We start from the raw sequence: 20,599 nt of genomic DNA, 5'->3' as shown, positions 1-20,599 counted from the left end.
GTGCAGGAAACATGAGTTAAGACTATACCCATAAAACCTTTAATTTGCATGTCCAATATATTGTGCACAATATTCTTTTTCATCTGTGAACTGGACATTTATGCTGAATTTATGTCCTTTCCCCCTGCCCTCCTTTTGGCTTGTTTGGTTCTTTCGAGTACCTATCAAATGCTGTGTGATAAGCAATTCATGTTGAGGAGTATGAATTTGGTGTATGTGACAAGGAAGAGTCATGTAGCTTGATTTTTCCCCAATGTCATTTACACAGAATTCACTCTTAAATGGATGAAAAGGGCACGTATTATTTACGACCAATATTACAGTTTAGTGAGTTTATACATCTCTCTTTGAACAATAAAATGATGGATTTTGACTCATACAATGAATCAGATTAAACTGCATGTCACTTGCTTGATATAGAATCATAGAATATCAGGGTTGGAAGGGACCTCAGGAGGTCATCTAGTCCAACCCCCTGCTCAAAGCAGGACCAGTCCCCAATTTTTGCCCCAGATCCCTAAATGGCCCCGTCAAGGATTGAACTCACAACCCTGGGTTTAGCAGGCCAATGCTCAAACCACTGAGGATATGCTAAATTTTTCACTTAAAATGTATTTTCTGATTTGATAGAATTATGTACAAATGTATTTATTTCCATGTAGTCTACTCTGTTGCCAGAAAAGGACTGCAGTAGCTCCACAGCTAGAATCCTTTCCTCATAGAATCATAGAATATCAGGGTTGGAAGGGACCTCAGGAGATCATCTAGTCCAACCCCCTGCTCAAAGCAGGACCCATCCCCAATAAAATCATCCCAGCCAGGGCTTTGTCAAGCCTCACCTTAAAAACTTCTAAGGAAGGAGATTCTACCACCTCGCTAGGTAACGCATTCCAGTGTTTCACCACCCTCCTAGTGAAAAAGTTTTTCCTAATATCCAACCTAAACCTCCCCCACTGCAACTTGAGACCATTACTCCTTGTCCTGTCCTCTTCTACCACTGAGAATACTCTAGAACCATCCTCTCTGGAACCACCTGTCAGGTAGTTGAAAGCAGCTATCAAATCCCCCCTCATTCTTCTCTTCTGCAGACTAAACAATCCCAGTTCCCTCAGCCTCTCCTCATAAGTCATGTGTTCCAGACCCCTAATCATTTTTGTTGCCCTTCGCTGGACTCTCTCCAATTTCTCCACATCCTTCTTGTAGTGTGGGGCCCAAAACTGGACACAGTACTCCAGATGAGGCCTCACCAATGTCGAATAGAGGGGAACGATCACCTCCCTGGATCTGCTGGCTATGCCCCTACTTATACATCCCAAAATGCCATTGGCCTTCTTGGCAACAAGGGCACACTGCTGACTCATATCCAGCTTCTCGTCCACTGTCACCCGTAGGTCCTTTTCTGCAGAACTGCTGCCTAGCCATTCGGTCCCTAGTCTGTAGCTATGCATTGGGTTCTTCCATCCTAAGTGCAGGACTCTGCACTTATCCTTATTGAACCTCATCAGATTTCTTTTGGCCCAATCCTCCAATTTGTCTAGGTCCCTCTGTATCCTATCCCTGCTCTCCAGCGTATCTACCACTCCTCCCAGTTTAGTATGATCCGCAGATTTGCTGAGAGTGTAATCCACAGCATCCTCCAGATCATTTATGAAGATATTGAACAAAACCGGCCCCAGGACCGACCCTTGGGGCACTCCACTTGACACCGGCTGCCAACTAGACATGGAGCCATTGATCACTACCCGTTGAGCCCGACAATCTAACCAACTTTCTACCCACCTTATAGTGCATTCATCCAGCCCATACTTCTTTAACTTGCTGACAAGAATACTGTGGGAGACCGTGTCAAAAGCTTTGCTAAAGTCAAGAAACAATACATCCACTGCTTTCCCTTCATCCACAGAACCAGTAATCTCATCATAGAAGGCGATTAGATTAGTCAGGCATGACCTTCCCTTGGTGAATCCATGCTGACTGTTCCTGATCACTTTCTTCTCATGTAAGTGCTTCAGGATTGATTCAATTTTTTCAGGATTCATCTTTTACTGATACCAGAAATTCTAAGTTTCCACTCATCTCAGTGACAGAGTGCTGCCTCTTTAAGAGCAGACTTAGATCTTGCCCATGTGTGTTCCAACTTCTGGCTCAGAATGGAGGGATTCTGGGAGTTACTGTTCAAAGAAGGTGTTATATTGGGGACTGTAAGATAGAAGCAATGCATGCCAGGTTTCAAAGTAACCTTTTCTCAGAATAGAGAGAGACCTGAATATAACAGCAGCTGCCAAGGGCCAAGAGGCTATTGTGGCCTAAGGGAGAACTAATGGGCTGGAGAGGTACCCGGAGGAAGGAGTGATGTTTGGTTTGGAAAGCCAGAGACCTGGAGGGAGCTGGAGGTGTTAATGGACTTTTTTAGTGAGGAGGTGCTACATTGGCAGTGGGATGCCAGCTGCTCTGAAGCTGAGGAAGGACCCTGAGAGAGGCAATGAAAGGAACATGGAAGGAGGCCTAGAGATAGGCTGCAGCAGGGCTCCAGGAAGAGCAAGTTTCATTTATTTTGTGTGCTTCTTGGAATCCGTGGAACCAGATGGTCAGTCCCTGCACCCAGGAATGAAAGTTTATTATTGGAATTTATTTCCTCCAAGACTGGGGGTTGGTTTGGTGTGGTCAGAGTGCTAATCTGAACTGATATACCAGTAAGAAGAGGAGACCTGAGATGTGGTTACACTTACCGTTGGCTGTGTAGAACTTAATAGGTGAGGAGGAACCCTGAACTTCAACTGCTGAGTGGTAGCCAAACTAGGTCATTAAACACTTAAAAGGAAATTCCCTGTGTATGTCATGAACATATGCAATTTCATCAGTTTTAGAGTAGAGGAACGCTAATGGATAAAAATGTTACAGTAAGTATACACTTCAAGACAGTTGAATTTGATTTTGATAAGCAAAAGCAATTTTGTGCATGGATAAATAACTATTTTCATGATCAAATTTTAGAGCAGGGTAAGGACCTTCTTCATATTAAGGTCTACTGTTAGAGACTTAATTTAGATCTATCATGTAGCATCATAAAAGTCACAGTTGTCAACTTCTTGCCCCAAATTACTTGTATTATGAACAAATGCACACTAGTATTATTGTATGGGGTAGAAATGTACACTCAGTCATAACATAATGGAAACAAAGCCTCTGAGATTAACTGATACAGTTGGAATAAAGTTGATTTTTTCAAGTAAATTTTATCAGCTCTGGTTCTGTATATTTTATAATACAATCAGGCTTCCTTATGTTTTTGTATATATTATAATAAATCAGACATGCTTATATTCCATTGTAATATAATAAAAAATAACTGAGTAATGGGGAATTACTTCCATATGAAACAGTGAACTATAGAGGAATTATTTTGTTGTTATAAAAAAAAAACAAATGAGTAATTCTAGGAATTAATTTGAATTTTGCGGCTTTATTTTTATCATGTTTCCTGTGAATTGTAGACCTGTGTAATAACTTTTATTGTTACCTTTGGGGATTTAAATGCATTTAATCCCCATCAGCCAAAATGAGAGTATTACTTCAAAAAGTAAAGAACAGATACGATGATACAACACATTAAATTGTTCTGGGCATAAAGAACTTGAGGGAGGAGCATCTTCGCAAGCAGGCTGGCTAACCTAGTGAGGAGGGCTTTAAACTAGGTTCACCAGGGGAAGGAGACCAAAGACCTAGGGTAAGTGCGGATGTGGGATACTGGGAGGAAGCACGAGCAGGAGAGCGCGAGAGGGGAGGGCTCCTGCTTCACACTGAGAAAGAGGGACGATCAGCGAGTTATCTCAAGTGCCTATACACAAATGCAAGAAGCCTGGGAAACAAGCAGGGAGAACTGGAAGTCCTGGCACAGTCAAGGAATTATGATGTGATTGCAATAACAGAGACTTGGTGGGATAACTCACATGACTGGAGTACTGTCATGGATATAAACAGTTCAGGAAGGACAGGCAGAGCAGAAAAGGTGGGGGAGTTACAATGTAAGTAAGAGAGCAGTATGACTGCTCAGAGCTCCAGTATGAAACTGCAGAAAAACCTGAGAGTCTCTGGATTAAGTTTAGAAGTGTGAGCAACAAGGGTGATGTCGTGGTGGGAGACTGCTGTAGACCAGACCAGGGGGATGAGGTGGACGAGGCTTTCTTCCAGCAACTAATGGAAGTTACTAGATTGCAGGCCCTGGTTCTCAGAGGAGACTTCAATCACCCTGATATCTGCTGGGAGAGCAATACAGCAGCGCACAGACAATCCAAGATGTTTTTGGAAAGTGTAGGAGACAATTTCCTGGTGCAAGTGCTGGAGGAACCAACTAGGGGCAGAGCTCTTCCTTGACCTGCTGCTCACAATCTGGGAAGAATTAGTAGGGGAAGCAAAAGTGGATGTGAACCAGGAAGGCAGTGACCATGAGATGATCGAGTTCAGGATTCTGACACAAGGAAGAAAGGAGAGCATCAGAATATGGACCCTGGACTTCAGAAAAGCAGACTTTGACTCCCTCAGGGAACTGATGTGCAGGATCCCCTGGGAGAATAACATGAGGGGAAAAGGAGCCCAGGAGAGCTGGCTGTATTTTAAAGTATCCTTATTGAGGTTACAGGAACAAACCATCCCGATGTGTAGAAAGAAGAGTAAATATGGCAGGCGACCAGCTTGTCTAAACAGTGAAATCCTTGCTGATCTTAAACACAAAAAAGAAGCTTACAAGAAGTGGAAGATTGGACAAATGACCAGGGAGGAGTATAAAAATATTGCTCAGGCACGCAGGAGTAAAATCAGGAAGGCCAAATCACACTTGGAGTTGCAGCTAGCAAGAAATGTTAAGAGTAACAAGAAGGGTTTCTTCAGGTTAGCAACAAGAAGAAAGTCAAGGGAAGTGTGGGCCCCTTACTGAATGAGGGAGGCAACCTAGTGACAGAGGATGTGGAAAAAGCTAAGGTGCTCAATGCTTTTTTTGCCTCCGTCTTCACGAACAAGGTCAGCTCCCAGACTATTGCACTGGGCAGCACAGCATGGGGAGGAGGTGTCCAGCCCTCTGTGGAGAAAGAAGTGGTTCGGGACTATTTAGAAAAGCTGGATGAGCACAAGTCCATGGGGCCAGATGCGTTGCATCCGAGGGTGCTAAAGGAGTTGGCGGATGTGATTGCAGAGCCATTTGCAATTATCATTGAAAACTCATGGCAATCGGGGGAGGTCCCGGACGACTGGAAAAAGGCTAATGTAGTGCCCATCTTTAAAAAAGGGAAGAAGGAGGATCCTGGGAACTACAGGCCTGTCAGCCTCACCTCAGTCCCTGGAAAAATCATGGAGCAGGTCCTCAAGGAATCAATTCTGAAGCACTTAGAGGAGAGGAAAGTGATCAGGAACAGTCAGCATGGATTCACCAAGGGCAAGTCATGCCTGACTAACCTAATTGCCTTCTATGACGAGATAACTGGCTCTGTGGATGAGGGGCAGGCAGTGGACGTGTTATTCCTTGACTTCAGCAAAGCTTTTGACACGGTCTCCCACAGTATTCTTGCCAGCAAGTTAAAGAATTATGGGCTGGATGAATGGACTATAAGGTGGATAGAAAGCTGGCTAGATCGTTGGGCTCAACGGGTAGTGATCAGTTGCTCCATGTCTGCTTGGCAGTCGGTATCAAGTGGAGTGCCCCAGGGTCGGTCCTGGGGTCGGTTTTGTTTAATATCTTCATTAATGATCTGGAGGATGGCATGGACTGCACCCTCAGCAAGTTTGCAGATGACACTAAACTGGGAGGAGTGGTAGATACGCTGGAGGGTAAGGGTAGGATATAGAGGCATCTAGACAAATTAGAGAATTGGGCCAAAAGAAATCTGATGAGGTTCAACAAGGACAAGTGCAGAGTCCTGCACTTCGGATGGAAGAATCCCATGCACCGCTAAAGACTCGGGACCGAATGGCTCGGCAGCAGTTCTGCAGAAAAGGACTTTGGTGTTATAGTGGACAAGAAGCTGGATATGAGTCAACAGTGTGCCCTTGTTGCCAGGAAGGCCAATGGCAATTTGGGCTGTATAAGTAGGGTCATTGCCAGCAGATCGAGGGACGTGATCGTTCCCCTCTATTCGACTTTCATGAGGCCTCATCTGGTGTCCAGTTTTGGGCCCCACACTACAAGAAGGATGTGGAAAAACTGGAAAGCGTCCAGCGGAGGGCAACAAAAATAATTAGGAGACTGGAACATGATTTATGAGGAGCGGCGGAGGGAACTGGGATTGTTTAATCTGTGGAAGAGAGGAATGAGGGGGGATTTGATAGCTGCTTTCAACTACCTGAAAGGGGGTTCCAAAGGGATCTCAACTGTTCTCAGTGGTAGCAGATGACAGAACAAGGAGTAATGGTCTCAAGTTTCAGTCAGGGAGGTTCAGGTTGGATACTCGGAAAAACTTTTTCACTAGGGGGGTGGTGAAGCACTGGAATGCGTTACCTAGGGAGGTGGTGGAATTTCCTTCCTTTGAGGTTTTTAAGGTCAGGCTTGACAAAGCCCTGGCTGGGATGATTTAGTTGGGGACTGATGCTGCTTTGAGCAGGGGGTTGGACTAGATGACTCCTCAGTTTCCTTCCAACCCTGATATTCTATGATATGATATTTGTGGTGGAAATCTACATTTTTTTTGACAGTCATCTGGAGATTCCTGCAAAACTTTTATGGTACCTTTGTGCTCACAAGTGGATGCTTCTAATATTGTCACAATCGCAATAGTATCTAATGGTTTCTGGAGTGCCACTGAATTAAATTTCTGAAGTAGAAAGAATAGTTGACATTCTGTTTTAAAGTGACCGTATGTTTGACCTAGTTCTACTATAGTAGTGTCATCACAGATATATTTCATTGCGTAGGTTCTTGGATGATGACAAGCGGAACAAGTTGCTTTAGCTCACATTGCTCATCTGTCATATGGAACAGCTTGCAGATTCTTATTATGTGAATGAAATTGGGGAAGAGATTTTTTTCCTTCCTCGGCTATCAACATAAATGAACCCCCCCCCACTGTCAGTATTAGGGCTAATGCATCTCTAAAAGCTGATAGAAATTTCCCTTCCATTTCTAGGAAGTAAAAAAGAAAAGGAGTACTTGTGGCACCTTAGAGACTAACCAATTTATTTGAGCATAAGCTTTTTCTAGGAAGTGTAATTCTCATCCACTAAACTCAAAGGTTAGTGAAAACATTGGAAGTGCTAGAGAAAAGGCCCTTCATTATACAAAAAGGTCATATGGAAAGAAGGGCTTCATCTTTACAGTAACTAAACTGACAGATGTACTATTAACTTTGACTTTAAACAACTCAGGTTGATGTCTCTTATAGTCCAGGAGAGGCCACGGATGCTGGCTTTTTATGTTCTTCACCGAGAGATGACCAAACTCTTAGCAGTTGGAACGAGTGAACTGTTTGAAGATTTAGAAATGTACTACTCAAGTTGTACGGCAGTGAATTCTACACTCTTGGTCATGCCATCATTTATGCACAGGGCTCTTGAGAGTTCCATGAATAGAATGGCCTTGTGGGTTACCCTTATTTTATATCCTACTGGCTTGACTGCTTCTCTATCCATGACAATGATTCATTTCACTCTGATTTCTGACTCTTACATTGTGATTTTTTTTAGACATACATTGTGTTGTGTACAATTATTTTATTTAATGATTTTTTTCCCCTTAAAAGTGAAAAAAATATGAATCAGTAGTCATTCAAGTCATGCCTTTAAAATCACTTAGTAGAATAAAATTCCCAAGTATTTTAACTGTCAGTTTGCTTTATCTAATTTATGAAATAGAGGCAAAGGAATCAGCAATAACACTCCATTCAGTGTCATTAGATTAGCCATTATAGAAACCACAGAAAGTATATAATCCTTTACTTTGTGTTCACTTGAATTTGGTTATTAAACTTTGACGGAACTTTCATTTAAGCAAATGCTTTTGTTTACAACAATAAACTGGTTAACTCTTTACTTTTCTGAATTAAATGTGGCAGCTTCAGTAGATGCCTACCTGACTGGTCCTTATATGTGTATATACCCCGGTGACTTACTTTTTTTTCTAAAATTGTGGCAACCGCTTGTTCAAACAGCAGGTGTGGATTAGATTGTTGGATAGCTTTTTCTCTGAAGTTCCTAAAACAACTTTCTGCAAAAGCTATTTTTTTCCATTTTAAATTTTAGGCTACAAATTGTTAACACATACGTAACTTGTTAAAATATATTTTTGCAGCTCTCAACTGCAGAAATATCAGCAGTAAAAAAACATGAATAATTTAAATCTTCATTTGGAAAAAATTATTCTAGACTTTTCTTGTATAGTATCACTCTGGTGAGGTATAAAACTCAAATTAAGAGATTTTATTATATTGGAAATGAGTTACACCTGGTATTATAGTGATATTATATTTTTTGTATTGCAATAATATAGTCCCACAGAAGGCCCTGGTCCTGTTATTGCGTATGTACATGCTTATCTTTAAGCACAAATCTCTCTAATGACGTCACCAGAACTATTCAAGTTTGAGGTTAAGCACATGATAAAGTGTTTGAAGGATTTGGGCCTAAATTAATAGCAAAAATTTCATGGACTTTAAGAGGAGCAGATTTGTGCCCTTAAGATTTTTCTTGCAGCATTTCCTATGTACATTGATATAAATAACCTATTTTTATTTGCATGATATTGTACTAGTTATACAAATACCTGAATAATATTTTATTAACTAAATTAATTTAAATCAGTTTAATACTTTTAGTTACAATACTGGGGTATAGTATAGAGTCATAGATATGTAGGACTGGAAGGGACCTTGGTAGGTCATTTAGTCTGGTCCTGTGCACTGATGCAGGACTAAGTATTATCTAGACCATCCTTGTTAGGTGTTTGTCCAACCTATTCTTAAAAACCTCCAGAGATTCCAGAACCTTCCTTGGTAATTTATTCCAGTGTTTTATCTACAGTTGAAAAGTTTTTCCTGATGTCTAGCCTAAATTTCCCTTGCTGCAATTAAGCCCATTATTTCTTGTCCTGTCTTCAGTGATTAAGGAGAAAAATGTATTACCCCCCTCTTTATAACAACCTGTTACATACTTAAAGATTGTTATCAGGTCTCACCTCAGTTGCCTCTTCTCCACTTAACAAACCCAGTTTTTCAATTTTTTCCTTATAGGTCATGTTTTCTAGACCTTTAATTATTTTTTTGGCTCTCCTCTGGACTTTCTCCAGTTTGTCCTCATCTTTCCCAAAGTATGGTACCCAGAACTGGACGCAGTGCTTCAGTCTAGGCCTTATCAGTGCTGAGTAGAAATGAAGAATTACTTCTTGTCTCTTGCTTACAACACTCCTGCGAATACATCCCAGAATGATGTTCACTTTTTTTGCAACAGTGTTACACTGTTGACTCATATTTAGTTTGTGATCCACTGTAACCCCCTAGTTTCTTTCCCTAGTACTCTTTCCTAGGCAATCATTTCCCATTTTGAATTTGTGCAATTGATTATTCCTTCCTAAGCTTAGTACTCTGCATTTGTCCTTATTGAATTTCATCTTGTTTACTTGAGGCTATTTCTCCAGTTTATCAAGATAATTTTGAATTCTAATCCTGTCCTCCAAAGCACTTGCAACCCATCCCAACTTGGTATTTTCTGCAGACTTTATAAGTGTACTCTCTGTCATTATCTAAATCATTTGTGAAAATATTAAATAGGACCAGACTAGGATAGTCCCTGAAGAATCCCACTCGATATGCTCTTTGAGCTCGATTGTGAAGCATTGATACCTACCCTCTGAGAATGCTTTTCCAACCAGTTGTCACCCACCTTATAGTAGATTTGTCTAGGCTATATTTCTTTAGTTTGTTTACGAACGTATCAAACGCCTTACTAAAGTCAAGATGTAACATCTACTACTTCCCCCCATCCATAAGTCTTGTTACCCTATCAAAGGAAGATACGAGGTTGGTTTGACATGCTTGTTCTTGACAATTCTGTGTTGACTGTTACATATCACCGCATTTTCTTCTAGGTGCTGTGACAAAGTTCCTCCTCTGCCTTGGTGGGTCCTGCACTTATTGGTGGATTTGCTCGCCTCAGAGATTCCCGGCAGCTCTCATTTTGCCCATTTTTGCTAGTGGCTCAAATCTGCCGTTCACTCAGCTAACCTCACCACTGGCCAGCATGGGAAAGGGAAGGAGAACAATCCCCACAGTCTCTGCTGATCCACCTAGTGGGTCGGGGGACAGGCCAGGTCAACTCCTCCTGTATCCAATAGGGAGTTGGGAAGATGGGGGGAACCTACTCCGGGTTCCAGTGCAGGGCCCTGTGGATCACAGCTGTCTACAGTGTTTTGTGTAACACCTGTGTGACAGCTACAACTCCCTTGGCTACTTCCCCATGGCCTCCTCCCTACACCTTCTTTACCCTCACCACAGGACCAGCCTCCTGATGCCAGATAGCGTTTGTACTCCTCAGTCCTCTCACCCTCAGCTCCTTGCAGGCTGCCCACTGACTGAAGTGAGGTCCTTTTGAAACCATGTGCCCTGATTAGCCTGCCTGTCTTAACGAATTCTAGCAGCTTCTTAATTGGCTCCAGGTGTCCTAATTAACCTGACTTGGTTTCAGCAAATTCCTGATTGTTCTGGAACCGCCCCCGTTTCCTTATGCTGGGAAAGGGGACCTGCTTAATCTGGGGCTAATATATCTGCCTTCTATCACTCTCCTGTAGCCATCTGGCCCAACCCTATCACAATGCATACAAATTGATATTTTGTTTATTAGTTCCATTATCTTTCTAGATACTGAAGTTATACTGACTGGTCTATAATTCCCTGGGTTGTGTTAATTCCCGTTTTTATAGATAGAAACTATATTTGCCCTTTTCCAGGCCTTGGGTATCTCTCCCGTCCTCCACGAGTTCTCAAAGATAATTGCTAATGGCTCAGAGATCTCTTCAGCCAGTTCCTTAAGTATTCTGGGATATATTAAATCAGGCCCTGCTGACTTGAAGATATTTAACATGTCTAAGTAATTCTCAACTTGTTCTTTTCCTATTTTAGCCTTAAATCCTACTCCATTTACACTGATTGATACTAATGCATGGTGTTTGAATTATAGAAAGTTGCAAGCAATTGGCCTACTGTGGAATAGTAAATTTTTCGCTTTTGTAATGAGAGAATAACCTTCCTTGGTTGAACCATAGGACTGGAAGGGACCTCGAGAGATCATATAGTCCAGTCTCCTGCACTCATGCTCGGACTAAGTATTTTCTAGACCATTCCTGACAGGTATTTGTCTAACCTGCTCTTAAAAAACTCTAATGAAGTTTTTCCTAATGTCCAACCTAAACCTCCCTTGCTGGAATTTAAGCCCATTGCTTCTTGTCCCATCCTCAGCGGTTAAGAAGAACAATTCTTCTCCTTCTTCCTTGTAACAAGCTTTTATGTACTTGAAAATTTTCATGTCCCCTCTCAGTCTTCTCTTTTCCACACTAAACAAACTCAGTTTTTTCAATCTTCCCTCATAGGTCATGTTTTCTAGACCTTTAATCACTTTTGTTACTCTTCTCTGGACTTTCCCCAATTTGTCCACGTCTTTCCTGAAATGTGGTGCCCAGAACTGGACACAATACTCCAGCTGAGCCCTAATCAGAGCAGAGTAGCGTGGAAGAATGACTTCTCCTGTCTTGCTTACAACATTCCTGCTAATACATCCCACAATGATGTTCATCTTTTTTTGCAACAGTGTTACACTGTTGACTCATATTTAGCTTGTGGTCCACTATGACCCCCCAGATCCCTTTCTGCAGTACTACTTCCTAGGCAGTCATTTCCCATTTTGTATGTGTGCAACTGATTGTTCCTTCCTAAATGGAGTAGTTATATTTGTCCTTTTTGAATTTCGTCAGCATAGTTTGTTTGAAAATCAGCTGTGCATGTGCATTAGCTACTTGACATAATGTTTTGTAAATACACAGAAATTAATTTACGTCTAGTATAATGAACTATTTGCAGATACATTTTTAAAAGGACACTGCCATCCTTAAAGAAATTGCAGTTCTATCTGCAAATGTTTACCTACTAGTGTAAAAACAAATAACTCTTAAGATTACTGTAACTGAAAGGTTTCAGAGTAACAGCCGTGTTAGTCTGTATTCGCAAAAAGAAAAGGAGTACTTGTGGCACCTTAGAGACTAACCAATTTATTTGAGCATAAACTTTCTTGAGCTACAGCTCATTTCATCGGATGCTCCGATGAAGTGAGCTGTAGCTCACGAAAGCTTATGCTCAAATAAATTGGTTAGTCTCTAAGGTGCCACAAGTACTCTTCTTCTTTTTGTAACTGAAAGATTACAGAAAACGTTTTCAGTTTTACTTAGTATATTTGACAGCATTCTTTGTATTGTTAGTTGGAATTAAAAACATGAAACTGAAATTGCAAATCACAAAATTTGGCAGTGGAACTCAGAGGCAGATATAATTGTTGAAACTACTTTCAACCTGTTTTAAAATATAAAATTGCGTAGATTGCAAGTTGACTGTTCCTTTCAAAAGCATCATTTTGGATTTTAGTCCAAAATTGATCTAGTTGCACAGCAATCTCATCTATCTTATCTTGCTTTCTTTAATTCAGTGATGTTTATTTTTGAAGTAAATACTTGATCCATCTGAAACACACAGAACACAAAAAGGCAGTGTAGATTACTATTAGATTAAGAATAACTAATTTGTCGAGCGAGTTCAGTTTTGGAATTGAAAAGGCAGAGTTCCAAAATGTCCTCTGTAATGTGCATGATGTTTTCATAATCATTAGAAGAGTATGTCTGTATGAAGTAAATGACTTTTATGGAAAATACTAGCCCAATTGCAGAGGCAGTTGTGACATTACCCAGGGTACAATCTGGACTGTTGAAAAGCTATGTCCCCTCAATTCTCCAGTTCCCTCAGCCTCTCCTTGTAAATCATGTGCCCCAATATGCCGTTAGCCTTCTTGGCAACAAGGGCACACTGTTGACTCATATCCAGCTTCTTGTCCACTGTAATCCCCAGGTTCTTAGCTGCAGAACTGCCGCTTAGCCAGTCGGTCCCCAGCCTGTAGCAGTGAATGGGATTCTTCTGTCCTAAGTGCAGGACTCAGCACTTGTCCTTGCTGAACCTCATCAGATTTCTTTTATCCCAATCCTCCAATTTATATAGGTCACGCTGGACCCTATGCCTACCCTCCAGCGTATCTACCTTTCCTCCCAGCTTAGTGTCATCTGCAAACTTGCTGAGGGTGCAGTCCATCCCATCATCCTGATTATTAGATGGATGACCCTTCTTTCTTTTGCCCTGATTCAGCTCCCCATACAATATCTGTTCTGGGAGACGGTGGTCTTCCATTCTTTTGACGTGCCAGGTCCATCTAAGTTGTGCTCTCAATACATTTCCTCAATGCTGGTTGTGTTTGCTCTCTCAAGAACCTTAATATTGGTCACTCTGTCCTGCCAGCAAATTCTCATTATTGAGCATAGGGAACACATATGAAATTGCTCATGCTGTTTAATGTGATGTTTATAAAGAGTCTCAGATCCTTGCAGGAGAGATGTTAGAACCACTACACTGTAGATCTTCAATTTGGTGGAGAGATGGATGTTGTGTTGGTTAAGAACTTTCGTTCGAAGTCGGCCAAGGGCCTGGCTGGCTTTACTAATTCTGAAGGAGAATTCCTTATTAAGAGAACTGTCACTTGAGATGGTACTGCCCAAATACTTGAACTGATCCACATTTTTCAACTGTGTAGCTTGGATGAAGATGACTGGCACTGGAGCATTGGAATGAGGTGCTGGTTGGAACAAGACTTCTGTCTTCCCAAGACTGGTGGTGAGGCCAAAGAGCTGGGGTGCTTCAGAAAATCTATCAACGATCACCTGAAGATCGTCTTGTCTATGAGCCATCAAGGTGCAGTCACCTGCAAAAACTGCCTTGATGAGAATCCTCTCCAGTATGTTGGTCTTAGCTTGAGTCTTCGAAGATCAAAGAGGGAGCCATTGAGTCGGTAGCAGATGTATATCCCCTGATTCAAGTCCCTTGTTGCATGGCTAAGAACACAAGCAAAGAACAAGTTGAACAGTACTGGAGCAAGTACTCAGCCTTGCTTCACTCTATTCGAGATTTCAAATGTATCAGAAATGTCACCACTGGCGAGTACTTGCACTATCATGTAGTCATGGAACAGACGGATGATTTGTATGAACCTTCTTGGGCAGCCCACTTAATGTAGAATAGCCCATAGACCCTCTCTGTTGACCGTACCGAAAGCTTTGGTCAAATTGATGAAAACTGCATACAGGTCCATGTTCTGCTCTAAACATTTTTCTTCGACCTGCCTTACAACAAATATCATGTCCATAGTGCTACGACCTGGTCTGACACCACACTGCGCTTCTGGCAGATTCTCCTCAGATATGTTTGCAATGAGTCTGTTCAGTAGAATGCAAGCTCGTATTTTGCCTGCTGTATAGAGCAATGCCTCTAGTTTCTGCAGTCAGGTTTGCTGCTTTGTTTTGAACAAAAATAAGTGATACAATAATAACATCTTTGAAGTCTTGTGGCATTTCTTCTTCCTGCCAAATGCTACTCAGGATGTCATGAAACACCTTGATAGCCTTTGGGTCTGTTCCTTTATACAATTCTGCTGGGATACTATCCTTTCCAGATGCTTTTGCCAGAGTTGAGTTGTTTGATGGCTTTTATAACTTCCACAACTGATGGAGGGAGATCGAGATCCTCTGATAGGTTTCTCAGGTAAATGGTCAAGGACATGCTGATTGACTGAGGATGGTCTATTGAGTAGACTACTGAAGTGTTCAACCCCTCTCTGTGTGATTTCCTTCTTCTCCTTGATGAGGGTTGTGCCAGATTTAGATAATCCATAGGCTGCTTTGAGAGAGTCAAAGAACATCTTTGCGTTGTATCTGCATAATGTTGGACTTCTGCAACTTTCCTCTCCCATCACTCATCCTGCATTCTCCTTAGTTCAGACTGCTCTGTAAGTACTTAAACCTATCTTTCTTTGTTGGAAGTAAGTTCATTCTGCCATTCAACAAATGCTTTCTGCTTGTCCCTTAGGAGTTTGGAGATGTCCTCATTGTTCTCATCAAACCAATCCTGGTCTTCCCTTTTCTTTGGCCCGAGCACTGATTTAGCTGTGTCAATAATCACATGCTTAAACTGGTTCCATTTTTCTGAAGGGTTGCTAGTGATTGATGGGCATGAAAAAAACGTATCAAGTAATTGCTGAAACTGCACCTGATAGCAAAGCTCAAGAATGCCAACTATGTTGAAGGCTGTTCTGTTAAGTTTGGAATGCTGTGATGGGATCACATGCAGGTTCAACACTACTTTTATCAATCTGTGGTCTGTCCAGCATTCTGCATCATGCAGGCCAGCAGGGAGGTCAGGAAGTTGTTTCAGGAGTGGCATTCTTATGGAAAATCCAACTCCATGGATCCTGTCTTCATCCTCTGCTTTTTCTTTCCAAAAGAAAGTGTAATTGCCTCCTAGTTCACTGATGGAACCTTCTCCAGCCAATCTGCTCTCTCTCAGTGCTGCAATATCAATATTATAGCGGGCAAGTTCTCGTGGGACAAGAGCTGTTCTTCTCTCAGGTCTTTGTGCATCGCCTCCATCCATAAGGCTGCGTACATTCCATGCTTCCAGGGTGAATCTTTTCTTCTTTATTGTTTTTCGACTGCTGTAGGATGATCTGTCAACCGGAGTAGTCTGGCCAGATATTATGGGGCAGGCAATGTTTAGGGCACATTTTCTAGCCTCTTCCTTTAAAAAGGATGAGCAGTGCTATCTTAAAAAGGGCTGCTCAGTTTCCTAGGATGCTGCCGAACTTCTCCACTGCCCTGGGGACGGAGCTGAATGGCCATATCCCAAGGCTGCCTACATGAAGGATTGTGGCTATGACTGCCAGTGGTCATCTCCACCTGTTGCTTCGCCATGCCCCCATCACAGCAGGAATACACTATAAGAGCAGGGGATGAATTTATTCAACATATTTGTGCTTGTAGTTCAATGAACATTTTTTATCTTATTGCTTATTAAAATCAGTAGCAAAATCCCCTTTAACATAGTAGTCAAACTGTGGTGCAAAGACACGTGCAAAGTACTACACTTAAGAAGGAAAAATCAAATGCACAACTACAAAATGGGGAATAACTGGTTAGGCAGTAGTATTGCATAACAGGAACACGCATAACAGGGGTTAAAGTGGATCACAAATTGAATATGAGCCAACCATGTGATGCAGTTGCAAAAAAGGTTAATATCATTCTGGGGTGACAGGAGAGTTATATGTAAGATAAGAGGTAATTATCCTACTCTACTCAGCACTGGTGTGGCCTCAGCTGGAGTATTATGTCTAGTTCTGGGCACCACACTTTAGGAAAAATGTGGACTAATTGGAGAGAGTCCAGAGAAAAATAACAAAAGTGACAAAAGGTTTAGAAAACCTGACCCATGAGGAAAGGTTTAAAAAATATCAGCATGTTTCTTGAGAAAACAAAACTGAGGAAGGGCCTGATAGCAATCTTTAAATATGTTAAGGGTTGTTATAAAAAGGACAGTGAGCAATTGTTCTCCATGTCCATTGAAGATAGGACAAGAAGTTATCAGCTTATTCTGCAGCAAGGGAGATTTAGGTTAAATATTAGGAAAAACTTTCTAAGTATTAGGGTAGTTAAGTAGTGGAGTAGGGTTCCAAAGGAGGTTGTGAAACCCCTGTCACTGTAGGATTTTAGGAATAGGTTAGACAAACACATGTCAGGGATGGTCTAGGTTAGAGGTGGGCAAACTATGGCCCGCGGACCACATCTGTCCCGCGGGACGGTCCTGCCCAGCCCTTGAGCTCCTGGCCGGGGAGGCTAGTCCATGGCTCCTCCCATGCTGTCCCCCCTGCTCTGTAGTTATGCCGCCATGCGGGCAGCACAGCTGGGGATCCGGCTGGGCGGTGGGGCTGCGAGCTCCTGCTGCTCTGAGCTGCATGGTAAGGGGGTAATGGGGGTGGGTAGGTGGGTTGGGTAAGGGGGCAACAGGGTTCCGGGGGTCGGTCAGGGGACGGGGAACAGGGGGAGTTGGATAGGTGTGGGAGTCCTGGGGGGCCTGTCAGGGGGTGTGGGTGTGGATAGGGGTCAGGGCAGTCAGGGGATAGGGAGAAGGGGGGGGTTGGACAGGGGGTAGTGTCCTTGGGGGGCAGTTTGGGGCATGGGGTCCCTGGAGGTGTCGGTCAGGGGACAAGGAGCGGGGGGGTTGGATGGGTTGGAGGTTTTGAGGGGGGCAGTCAGGGGCGGGAAGTGGGAGGGGTGGATAGGCGGTGGGGGCCAGGCTGTTTGTGGAGGCACAGCCTTCCCTACCCAGCCATCCATACAGTTTCGCACCTCAGTGTGGCCCTCAGGCCAAAAAGTTTGCTCATCCCTGGTCTAGATACATGGTCCTGCCTCAGCATGGGATCGAGGACTAGATGAACTCTCAAGGACCCTTACAGGCCTTCATTTCTATGATTCTATATCTGTGGGTTGTGGTTTTCCAGTGACATAACCCACATTTAGATTCACTGGAGAAATTGGAATTTATATACCCAGGATTACTGTATTTTTCTTCTGCATGGTTTTCATAAGCATGTGATGAGAGCATTTAAGAATCTCTCCTTAGATGGAAATTTGCTATTATTTGAGAGAATGTTTCAATAATTTGCCTGTGGCAAAAGTTCACTGAATGCACTATAAGAGCAGGGGATGAATTTATTCAACATATTTGTGCTTGTAGATCAATGAACATTTTTTATCTTATTGATTATTAAAATCAGTAGCAAAATCCCCTTTAACATAGTAGTCAAACTCCAGTGCATTACAGTAGCAAACAGTACAGATCAGTACAGTACAAAATCTCTCTTCTACAGTTAAAAAGTTCTGTTCCTTATTGTATTGATACACAGTGTAAATTGCACACAAATATTTGTCATTGGTGAGCATTCATAGAATTTAAGGCCAGAAGGCATTAGATCATCTAGGCTGACCGTCTGTGTATCACATGTCATTAAATTTCATTCAGTTACCAGTATATTAAGCCTAACAACTTGCGTTTGGCTAATACACATCTGCCAGAGAGGCATCCAGTCTTGATGCATCCGATGAACTGAGCGGTAGCTCATGAAAGCTTATGCTCAGATAAATTGGTTAGTCTCTAAGGTGCCACAAGTCCTCCTTTTCTTTTTGCAAATACAGACTAACACGGCTGTTACTCTGAAACCTAAATACTTATGTCTGATTTTTTCTTCTGGATGCAGGATAGTCTTTTTTGTCTATATAAGCAAGTAGGATGGGGGGTATTAGGTAAATGCAGGTGTGACTTTAAACAGCACCCTGCTGCTCAAACCTCAGATTTCATGACCCCAAGTGAGTTTTCCACTGCGGTATCCGGAAGGACCTAAACCTGAGTAGGGATATCAGGTAGCATCTTTGTGCAGATCCCTTTTGAAGACTCTCCAGCCCTAAGGGATCATTCCTTCTAGTTGAGGAGATTAGCCATGGCTTGTTTGTTAGTCAAAAGATGTCATTAGACATATTGAGGGAGTATTGAGTAATAAAAGTTAGGGCATTGCAGCTTTTGGAAACGTTTCTAAATCCTAAAAGGGATATGGGAGTCCAATAGGAAGGTAATACATGGAATAAAATTAACAAATTATTTAAAATTAAGTTTTAATCTTTTCAGTTTTACCTGATGCAACTGTCATCAAAAAGCTGAAAGAACTGTATATTAAATTTCCCATGACCACTTACATTACAATGGTGGAGGTTTACTCACTTCTAATTCTTAGATTTATGGTGTTCTTGCAAAATAGGTTGTAAGAGAACCACATGCCAGTGCTTCAAAAGCAGCGTATCAACTGGTGATGTTCCCCTTTCCCCATGCAAGGTGAGTGGTTCTTATTGTCAGAGCAGGCATTGTACTTCCACTTTTGTGCATCACATGTGGATCATACCAGCTGATCTTTAGGCTATGCTCAGTAGTGCCCCTCCAGCAGGCGCGTGGAGCAACGTCTCTGTGGATTTTGGAGGAAGCCAAAATTGGACAGAACACTTTTGCCTTGGGGTTCCCCTCTCTCTGCAAGCTTTCTACTATATGCCTATGTGCTACCGACAGCCAGAATTTGGCCCATGAAATAGCAGTGAGAACTTTTTATCAGAGGTTTTTCTAGCGATTCTTGCTGTGATATAAGTAAAACATGGTTACTAATGTATGCACCAAACATTCTTTCTTCACTGGCAGGCAGGTCAATGCTTTATTTTTTATCCCTTTGTAGCTTTGAAGTACAGCAAAGAAGTGAAATCCAGTGAGAATAGTCTGTAAAGGTAAGTGTATTTATTACATGGCATTGACAAACATTGCCTTACATCGTTGATTTTTCTTTTATTCAGGGATTTAAGCATTTAAAGATATAGCTGACAGGACAACTTCTTTAACCACTTAGTTGTCCCATCACACAAAAAATGCTGAGCAATTGTTAGAGGGGAATTGTAAGGAAACAACTTGATGTGCTGAGGATGGCCATATCTTAGAGCATGATTGCTGACTTATGCTTTGTTCACAGTGGTTAAGATATTCCAGTGTAGCTCTGTTCACTATGATTAATGGTAGGTGTGATTTAAAAAAACAACAACAACACTGGTATTGTTTCTGGTCAATAGCTGAATAAAGCCAGCTGGCAAAATAAAACATTTAAAACAGAATGCAGAGTGGCATTTTAATCTGGTTTTATTACATTTATTGTGATAGTTGTGCAATAGTATGCACAACTTTGACTGCTACAAAGTTCTTCTGACTTTGTCATTGGGCTTTAAATGGACAAAAAGCTGAATATGAAGTAATAGAGAACAATAGTTAGCCTTGTTTGCAGTTTTTCAATAGCTTTAGTCTTTTCTTTGAAGAAAATGTTACTGCCATTGGTAGGTGTATTTATAGATGTGCAACTTAATTGCTCTTATTCATACTTAAACTGGAAATAGTTCATACAGAAAAGAAATTGGACGATAAATTGTGGGCTGTGACAGGGATCGCTTTCATCAAGTGGCTTCACTGGACAGGTTAAAATAGCCTATAAACTTGTATTTGGTTTCAACAAGTTATTTTTTAATTTTGAGATTTTCTGCTATCAGTTTTATAAGAGCTAATGTTAAGAACTGTGATAATAAATATTCCTGGGGGAATTCTGTGCCACTGCACACATGCAGAATTTATGTCCCCTGCAGATTTCTTTGCTTCCCCGCAGAAAAAATGACTTTCTGACAGGGAAGCCACAAGAGCGGTCATGCGTCCCACCCCAGCAATGTGTTTTGGGTGCCTGGGGCAGACAACAGAGAGGTAAATCACTGTGGGGCAGAGGGCAGGACTGGGGAAAACCCGGTTGATTGATCCTACCCTGTGCTGGGCTCAGCTGCTCATCCTGGCTGAGCTGGGGAGGACAGGACTTCCTCTTCCCCTGCCTGGCATCCGGGGCTGAGTCAGACCCACCCCCAGAT

At 42.0% G+C, this 20,599-nt stretch overlaps 1 protein-coding gene across 15 annotated transcripts in view; it reads left to right on the top strand.

Annotated features, from left to right (window-relative positions):
* FHIT (fragile histidine triad diadenosine triphosphatase) overlaps positions 1 to 20,599 on the top strand; it is a 1,100,422-nt gene that overhangs the window by 33,829 nt on the left and 1,045,994 nt on the right. For 9 of the 15 annotated variants that reach the window (XM_084634709.1, XM_084634712.1, XM_084634713.1 and 6 more), the window contains exon 2: positions 19,384 to 19,432. The exons of the other annotated variants lie outside the window; for them this stretch is intronic. The gene's annotated coding sequence lies outside the window, so the exon portion shown is untranslated. The remainder of the gene's footprint in view (positions 1 to 19,383; positions 19,433 to 20,599) is intronic. 15 annotated transcript variants of the gene reach the window in all.

The sequence above is a fragment of the Lepidochelys olivacea genome (assembly GCF_965140295.1).
Source record: "Lepidochelys olivacea isolate rLepOli2 genome assembly, chromosome: 7".
Classification (NCBI taxonomy): Eukaryota; Metazoa; Chordata; order Testudines; family Cheloniidae; genus Lepidochelys; species Lepidochelys olivacea.
Note: the sequence above shows the minus strand (reverse complement) of the source record. Positions and strands in the feature narration are given on the sequence as shown.